Here is a 9,320-nt window from a genome sequence, read left to right as displayed (position 1 = left end):
TATATAACTGGGCATTAATTTGGAGACTCAAAATCACAAAAAAGTAGTTTTCATCCGATGTCCATTGTTATATCCACCCAGTGAAGGCTTCCTCAGGAATGCAAAAAGCTTGAAGATTACAGGTAAGATCATGTAAAAGCAGAAAAATCCGAGTTTATATTCTACTGGGATGCATTTACTTTTTTCATTTGAGAAATGTTAAAGGAGTGGTAACGAATAATTAGAAATCTGTCTTGGGTAAATGTCAACCAGTCAGAATACAAACAAAACAGACCAGGAAAAACAAAAAGCCTCCAAGCCACTGAAATAACGAAAGCAAAGCCAAAGGGTTAAAGGTCATTGATGCACTTTATGAGGAATCCTTATTTTTGCACTCATTCAAACAATCACTATAAACTAGTATCACAGACAACAATTGAGGATTATAAATCACATAGTGAAGTGGGACTGAGCTCCAGGCAAATGACCATCAACCACTGCTAGCAAAGGCAACCACAGACAGCAGGGAAGGAGGCAGAAACGGATTGTGTAATACAGCATAGCACAACTCGCTCAACCACCGGTCCACAGGAAAATTAAAATTGGGTTCAGTAGATAAACCAGAACACCCTTTGTTTTCCTCATCTCACTCCCAAGTAGTAGTGTGGTTTTAAAGTTTTCCACGGGTCAGAAAAGCAGGATGCTACTGCCTTTGTCTGCAGCACTGACTTAATGTTGTTCGACTTCATGACAAAGAGGGATGGAGCTTGAGAGTGCCCATTCGTGTGGGGAGGGTGGTATCATTCTGAAAATAATTCCTGGGTTTCTGATCTAGGGAACCAGTTACTCTGTGGTCCCAAGAACTAAGAGGAATACAGAAGGATGTGCGAAGGAACACGTTTTACAGTCAAATAATACAGCTGCAGGGAGATGTAGAAGACTCTGGGTCAACCAGGTGAATAACTTGGAAGGCAACTCTCATATGCAGCCAAATATGAAAAGAGAATCTAAGGAAGATAGAAGATGGACAGTATTTGCTGTATATTTGGCCATCAGCAATCTTGGTGAATTCAATTTCACCTGAAAGGGACCAAAGTCTAATTATAATCAGTCAAAAAGCTGGCACTCTTATAGGAAGACTCGCTGTTGACTATTGCCACTAAGTTGTACACCCATTAAAAAGTTGGATTGGAAAAAGATGTGTGATAGATACACTTGGCCTACAGAGAAAAGGAGTTTTTGAGATTGCTTATATATAAACAAAAATTTCATAGAATTTGGTTCTCTGCTGCAACTGCTGTGTTGGATGATCTTCAGTAAAATTTTACCTGCATGTAAAAAAAAAAAAAGAATTGGGTTCATTGGTTTGGAGCTTTAAGTTCATGGTTTCATGGGACATCCCAGTTAATTGGCCTACTAATAATGTTTAGTGCTTTTTTCCTACCTCCTAGTGCACTGCAAAGGAACCCAGGTGGTGTAGTGGTTATGCATTGGGCTGTGATCTGCAAGGTTGGTAGTTTGAAACCACCAGCAGCTCCTTGGAAGAAGGACAGGGCTTTCTATACCCGTACACGGTTAGTCTTGGAAACTCACAAGGGGCAGTTCCTACCATTTCCTATAGGGTCACTATGAGTCAGTAATGACTCAATGGCTTTGAGTTCACTGCATAGTGCTTGGATCTTCAAAGTCTGTAAGTGGCCATCCAAGGCACAATTGGTCTCTCTTCACTAGGAGCAGGAGGAAGGAGAAATGAATCAAAGGATGTGGAATGTTTGGCTAATTGCCTCCATGAGACTTAAAAACTGATGCTATCTGGCTGTTAGACACCATTTTAATCAGAGATTCTATGGAATATTCCTCATTAAAAAGGGGAAAATATACAGCAGAATTTCAAATATCACACGATATAAATAGCATAGAGGTAGACATATCTGACCTCCTCTGGCTTCCCTGGTGCCATGAGGCAGGTGCCATACAAGCCTCCATGACCCACCCTTCATCCTTATTCTGACACCAACCATTCTTCCCACACCACTCTCCAGCTGTGCTAGGTTCCAATCCTTTGCAACGGCCACACAAGACTCACAGACAATAACTTTACAATTAAGGGCCTTATTAGGGAAGTTAATGGGCGATCACAGGTCAAGATCAACAAACAGTAAGGATATAGTCACTGGTCTACTCAGCCAGCAGCCAAGTTTTTCTCCGGTTCTCAGCCTCTCAGCCACATGGTCCTTCGGCCTTTGCTTCCGTGGGCCAGGAAGCCAGAACACTTGTCATTCTGTCCCAGATACCTCAAGCCAGATAATGAGAAGAGACCCTGTAGTCTTGGTTCTGCTTCTCTCAGTCTGTGTCAGTTTGTGATGCATCTGGTCTTGGCCGCCTCCACTACTCCAGAGATCTGAAACATGCTCTTCTCTAAGGTTCTCTGTAGCTTCAGAGATGGCTCAAATATCAACCAGTCCTTGCTATTAGTGTTACCCACATCATGTTTGCATAGTACCACCCAACCATTTGGTGGAAGTTAGACAGACTTGGATAGAAAAGCCCTATTAAGAAATTTCACTCCATCACACTGTACTCTCCATACTTTCTGAAGCCACAGCGTCTGGATGAACCCCTGAAACTATTGTCCAGAGATATTCTTCAAATTAAAAACCTCAGTGAAACACAGGACTCACCAGGTGAGTGAACCTGGCCAACCCATTGGATCTAAATTGCAATTTCTTAGTAAGAAAAGAACTATTGGTGGCAGGTGACAGAACTGAGGAGATCTAATAAACTATCATCAACACACTTGCCTGATTAGATATAATAAAGGTGAATTTCTAGTACTGGACCTGGTCAAAAAAACTGTCCAAAGTGGCACCCCTCCCTGCCACCATCCCAAAGGAAAAAACCATGGTAGTATGGTCCCTGAGAAGCTATTATCATTCATATATTTAAAAGTAAACGTCATGGTGTGCTTACATAAAATTGTTTCTCAAGGAACTCAAAAAGCTTTGGGAATACCATCTAATTAAAACATCACAATTTCCCAGGGAAGCTGTGGCAAAGATTATTAGCAGTCTAGACCTCAAATCAACCTTACCATGGTCCTGCTTCATTTATCACCACTCCATACTTTCTCTATTCTCACAGGGAGCAATGTTCTCTCAGAGCCCGAGTATGCAGGTGCCGTTCCAGGATATATGTGCAGCGCACTGAAACAAGCTGCAAAGTAACTGGCACAATCACAAAGTCATTGAGTGAACAACTGTGGGAAGGCACCCTCACAGCCAACTTAAGAACGTGTCCTCGCCTCTTCTAAGGTAAACAGTATACCTATTACTCTCACTGTGCTGCGAGGTCAACCAAATGCTTACATAGCAAATATAATGGATTCAGTGATGGAAAGAGAAATTAGCTGTTTGGGGACAAACTAGGTGATCCGAGTGGAGAAGTGAGAAAGGAAGTTGAAAAATCCTTAGCTTCCGTGATTTTTACTTGGAATGAAAGATTTAGGAGTCATCAGCATGTCCGAAATAGAGTCACAGGAAAGAAAATCAGAATGCTTTATAGTTCAAATGACTGTGGAAAATCATAAACAGCTTCCACTCGACTACTAACTTAAAGGCTGGCAGTTTGAATTCACACAACAGCACCACAAAATAAAACCTGGTGATCTACTTCCATTACAAGTGTAGCCAAGCAAAACTTAAGTTCTACTCAGTAACATGTGGGATCGCCATGAGGCAGAACTGGGTCAATGACAATAGGTTAGATTCTATGATTTTTGCTTCTTCAAAGAACAATTCCCCTCTTCCCACTCCCACCCCCATCCCCGAGTTCTATGGCATGGGGCAATATATAGTTGTTTTCTCACTACCATCCAGTTGATTCTGACTCACAGCAACCCTATAAGACACAGAACTACCCAGGTGGGTGTTCAAGGCTGTAAATCTTTATGGGAGTAGAAAGCCCCATCTTTCTCCCACATTGAATTAATACTCAAATGTGGTCTTTGGACCCAGCTGCATCACATGGGAGCTGATGCACAGCGTCAGTGTTTTGAATTCCCATTGTTTCCAATGTTATCCACATTTTGTTATGATCCACACAATTGAATGCCTTCTGGTATTCTTTTGCTTTCAGCCAAGCTCTACATGATGCCAGCAGTGAGAAGCCTCATTCCATATTCTGATAAGTTAATTTTATGTCAACTTGAAGATACATAAAAGTGTACGGGTGGTATCCAACTTGTCAATGAGGTCATAGAGCCTGAAGGGCCTCCTTGTGGGTGTGGTCGTCTCATAGGGAGGCTCATGGGCACCTCTCCCTCTCTCTGCCTTTACCTTTCTGCTTGCTGACCACCCAGAAAGCTGCTGGAGCACTGCCATATTTCCACCAACCTTGGATCCACGTAACTTTGCACCCACCAGTCTGTGATCTTCCTGCATCCTGCATTATTGCATGTAGTTGCATGAGTCTGAAGAACGATTTATGGGCTAATATCAGACTTAAGTTGGACTGGGCTGGGATATTTTCTTAATATATAATTACTTCTTGGTATACAGCCCCTTCTTACACTACTGGATTTGTTTCTCTAGTCAACCGAGTCTAACACACACACATTCTCTTAACCCAGCTTGAATTTCTGGTAGTTCTCTGCCAATGCACTCTTACAGCCATTTTTTATGATCTTCAGCAAAATTTATTAGCATATTATATCAATGATATCGTTAGATATTTTCCACATTCTGTTGCATCACCTTTCTTTGGAATGGGCACAAATATGGACCTCTTCCATAGGGTTAGACAGCTGTTTTGCAAAGTACTTGGTACAGATGAGTGAGCACTTCCTGCATTGCACCATTTGTTGAAACTCCTCAATTATTTTGTCAATTCCTAGGACCTTGATTTTTACAATACCTTCAGTGAAGCTTGGACCTCTTCTTCCAAATATGGCCAGTGAATACTATCAATTCTTAATCATGCATCACTTCCTAAAATTGGTGAACATCAACCAGTTTTTTGGTATAGTGACTTTCATTTATTTTTTAATACCTCCTGAGTCATTCAATATGTTGCCATGAAATCTTTTAGTATTGCAACTTGAGGCTTGCATTATTTTCTTCAATTCTTTCACATTGAGAAATACCAAGTATATTCTTCCTTTCTGGCTTTCTAAGTCTTCGTATATTTCCTTACAGTATTTTCTTCTTGACCTACCCTGAGATCTTTTGTTCAGCTATTGTACTTAATTTCTTCCATTTGCTTTAAATACTTTACATTCCAAAGTAAGTTTCATAATGTCTTCTCACATCCACTTTGGTATTTTTCTCTATCTTTTTAGTGACCTTTTTGGTTTCTTCATATATGATCGTAGGAGAAAGGAGGGCCCCCAACAAATCATCACAGGTCTGGTAGGTGCAATTGTACGGCGATAATAAGGAAAGATTATAGTAAAGTCATAAAGAGCAAGAGAGATTGAAATAATGGAGTCAGACACAAGTCATGGCAGCATGCCCACCTCAGCCCCGCTTGGTGGTCCACGTGGAGAGATTCCGAGAGCGAGAGCAGGAGAGCCCAACTTTATTGCTAACCAAGGGTTATCATCATTTAGGGGCACTATTACAGGTAACCACATGTCACAGGAAGGGGCAGTACAATAGGCATACACATCATAGGAAGGGGATGTACGAAAGGCATAAGCGTGACAGGAAGGGGATGAGCTACGGGTGTGCACATAGGGATGGGAGGGACTAGAGGTATACATGTGACAAGATGGGTGGACCCTAGATTCATGATGGCGGCCTAACCTTGGTCACCCTTGGGTGGGCTTGACCTCTCTGGGGTCTCCTACAAGGAAACAGTCAACTACTATCCTTATCAGAAGGGAGTGGGTCATACTTGTTGTGGGATAAATAGTGGTGACTGCTTGCTCTAGATGGCTGGGGAGAATAACCCCTGACCTACTTCTGTTGACCTCCAAATATATAGTCATTTGCCACGTGTAGCAAGCAGCTAAGTTTGGCATATATTTGGGGTAGACAACCTGGGAGAAATCCTTCTGTTTCCCACATATGATAGCCTTGATGTCATCCAAATTCTTCGGGTCTACAGTTATGCTATGTATCAAATCTATTCTTGAGATGATCTCTAAATTCAGGTGGGATATACTCAAGACCATACTTTGGCTCTCATGGACTTGCTTTAATTCTCTTTTGCTTCAATTTGAACCAGTATAAGAGTAATTGATGGTGTGTTCTAAAGTTTGTCCCTGTCCAGATTCGGATGGATATTCAGCTTTTCCACAAATACAGTCAATTTGATTCTCATGTACTCCATTTGGTGAGGCCCACACATATAATTGCTGTCTATGTTGCTGAAAAAAGGTATCTGTAGTGAATAAGCCATTCGTCTGGCAAAATTGTATCACGTGATCTTTGATACAGTATCTATCGCCAAGGCTATGTTTTTTTGAACAACCCTTTCCTGTTTCCAATTTCCACTCACTATAATTCTTAGTAATCTTGAGGGCAAGGTTCTGGCTGTAGATGTTGATAAATATCTCCAAGTTCTCTAAAGCAAGTTATTTTATACTTTACCATACCAGGCAACTTTATAGACACTATTTACTTTTATCTACAATATCTTCCTTATTCCATCTGTCTTATCAAGCCTCAGTTTTATCACTTTTGACTGTCCACAAACCTAATTATGTAATATGTTTTTACATGATAACATTCTGGTAATTCTCATATTACCAGGCTGTTATATGTAGATCCTGTGATTGGTTCCCCCTTTCTACCCCACCACCTTCCCTCCACCCTCCTGGTATGGCCACTTTCACCACTGGTCCTGAGGAGTTCATCAGCCCTGGATTCCCTGTGTTTCCAGTTCCTATCTGTACCAGTGTATATCCTCTGGTCTAGCCAGATTTGTAAGGTAGAATTGGGTTCATGATAGTTGGAGTGGGGTGGGGGTGGGGGGGAGAGAGGAAGCATTAAAGAACTAGAGGAAAGTTGTATGTTTCATCGTTGCTCCACTGCACCCTGATGCCTCATCTCCTCCCCAAGACCACTCTGTAAGGGGATGTCCAATTGCCTACAGATAGGCTTTGGGTCTCTACTTCACACTCCCCACATTCACAATGATATGCTTTTTTGTTCTTTGATGCCTGATACCTGATCCCATCAACATCTCATGATCACACTAGCTGGTGTGCTTCTTCCATATGGGCTTTGTTGCTTCTGAGCTAGATGGCCGCTGGTTAACTTCAAGTCTTTACGACCCCAGACACTTTATCTTTTGATAGCCGGGCACCATCTGCTTTCTTCATCACATTTGCTTATGCACCTGCTTTGTCTTCAGCTATCGTGTAAGGAACGTGCCCATCATGGAATGCCAGTTTAATAGAACAAGGTATTCTTGCATTGAGGGAGTACTTGAGTGGAGACCCAATGTCCATCTGCTACCTTAATACTAAACCTACACATATATGCACATAGACCTATTTCCCCATCACCATATATAACAATATTTACATATGTACATGGCTGTATTTAGACCTCTATAAATACCCTTTTCCTCCTAGTTTTTTTTTAATTGCGTTCTTGAAAAAAACTAGAGTTTCATTTTATAGAAACTAGAGCAAGAACATGGGAACCCTGGTGTCACAATGTTGGGTTGCTAATCATAAGGTTAGCAGTTCAAAACCACCAGATGCTCCATGGAAGAAAGATACGGCCTTTTACTCCCATAAAGATTTACAGTCTTGGAAACCTACAGGGGCAATTCTACTGTCCTGCAAGGTTGTTATAAGTCAAAATTGACTTGATAACAGTGATTTATTTTGGAGAACAAGAACAAGAATACAAAGGAATTTAAGATCAAGCAAACGTTCCCTTACCAGTTTATAAAAAAGAGGCAAGCATCTGGGAAGCAGAGAACTTGATTGTTTTAGTTTTGGGGAACAATGCTATGTAAACGTGGTCAATGATAATTGAAGAGTGCAGATCACTACTTGGTTTGGGGGAAGGTTTTATTTCATTTTGGCAACTTCAAGTAACATGATCCCTCTTTCCAGAACTAATTTTCTAACAAGAAAAAGGTAAAATTTATTGTTGGTAAAAAGTGAAACCATATTTGGAAAATATCAGAAAATGGGAATACTAATTGTTAGAGATTAATTGTGCCGTTCTGCACCCCCTCTCCCACACGCCCTCAATCATGTGCTGTGTCTATAACCTTTTAGGCATGGGTTTTCATTTTTATGATAATGAGGCAGGATTAGTTAGTGAAAGGTGGGCTTTGAATGAAGCAGAGATGGTAGCTAGGAGGTGCCAAGCTACATGAAGATCACCCAGGGACAGAACCTCAGATATAAGGATCTTCCTTCTGAGCCAAAGAGAAAGCCTTCTTCTCACGCCTACATCCTGAATTTGGACTTTGGTCCTCCCAGAACTATGAGAAAATAAGATTCTGTTTGTTAAAGCCACCTGTTTATGGGATTTCTGTTTTAGCAGCGATATGAACTAGGGCACCATTGCTCAAGGACATGATGCGCAAAAGTTTAATGAACTGGGTCTCAAGTTGTATCAATTGTATCATTTCATATTAAGAAAAAAGAAACTAATGTACTAAAGTGCTATCACCCAGCATTAACCTAGACTTACATCCAGTTTGCAGTCAGCTTAACTCAGGCCATTCCAGTCTCGGAAACCCACAGGCAGTTCTACCCTCTCCTGCAGGGAGCTGGGAGTCAGTATTGAGCTGATGGCAGTGAGTTTGCTTTTCCAACTCAGACCATAGGCCATGTTTGCCTTCTCTACTCAGCCTCTGGGGAATTTTATAACTTTCTTTATTGCTCCAAGACAGACAGATGGTGTATGATCATCTGAATGACTTGAACTGAAGGGCTGTCTGGATAACTGCCTAGAGCAGGTCATTATTATCAAGGAGATTGCTTGTGTACCACACATACATGCTATCTTATTGCTTTATTTGATTCTTACATCTTTTATTTTAAAATCATTTTATTGGGGGCTTGTACAACTTATTGCAATCCATACATACATCTATTGTGTCAAGCACATTCATACATTTGTTTCCCTCTTCATTCTCAAAATACTTGCTTTCTACTTGAGCCCTTGATATCAGCTCTTCATTTTTCCTACTCCCTCATGAACCCTTGATCATTTATAAATTATTATTTTGTCTTATCTTACACTGTCCGACATATCCCTTCACCCACTTTTCTGTTGTCCATTCCCCAGGGGGAAGGAGGTTATATGTAGATCCTTATAATCGGTTCCCCCTTTCTACCCCACCTTCCCTCCACCATCCCAGTATTGCCA

The sequence above is a fragment of the Echinops telfairi genome, unplaced genomic scaffold (genome assembly GCF_000313985.2).
Source record: "Echinops telfairi isolate 266 unplaced genomic scaffold, ASM31398v2 ScPeMD7_7424;HRSCAF=8462, whole genome shotgun sequence".
Classification (NCBI taxonomy): Eukaryota; Metazoa; Chordata; class Mammalia; order Afrosoricida; family Tenrecidae; genus Echinops; species Echinops telfairi.
This window is presented reverse-complemented; position numbering follows the sequence as displayed.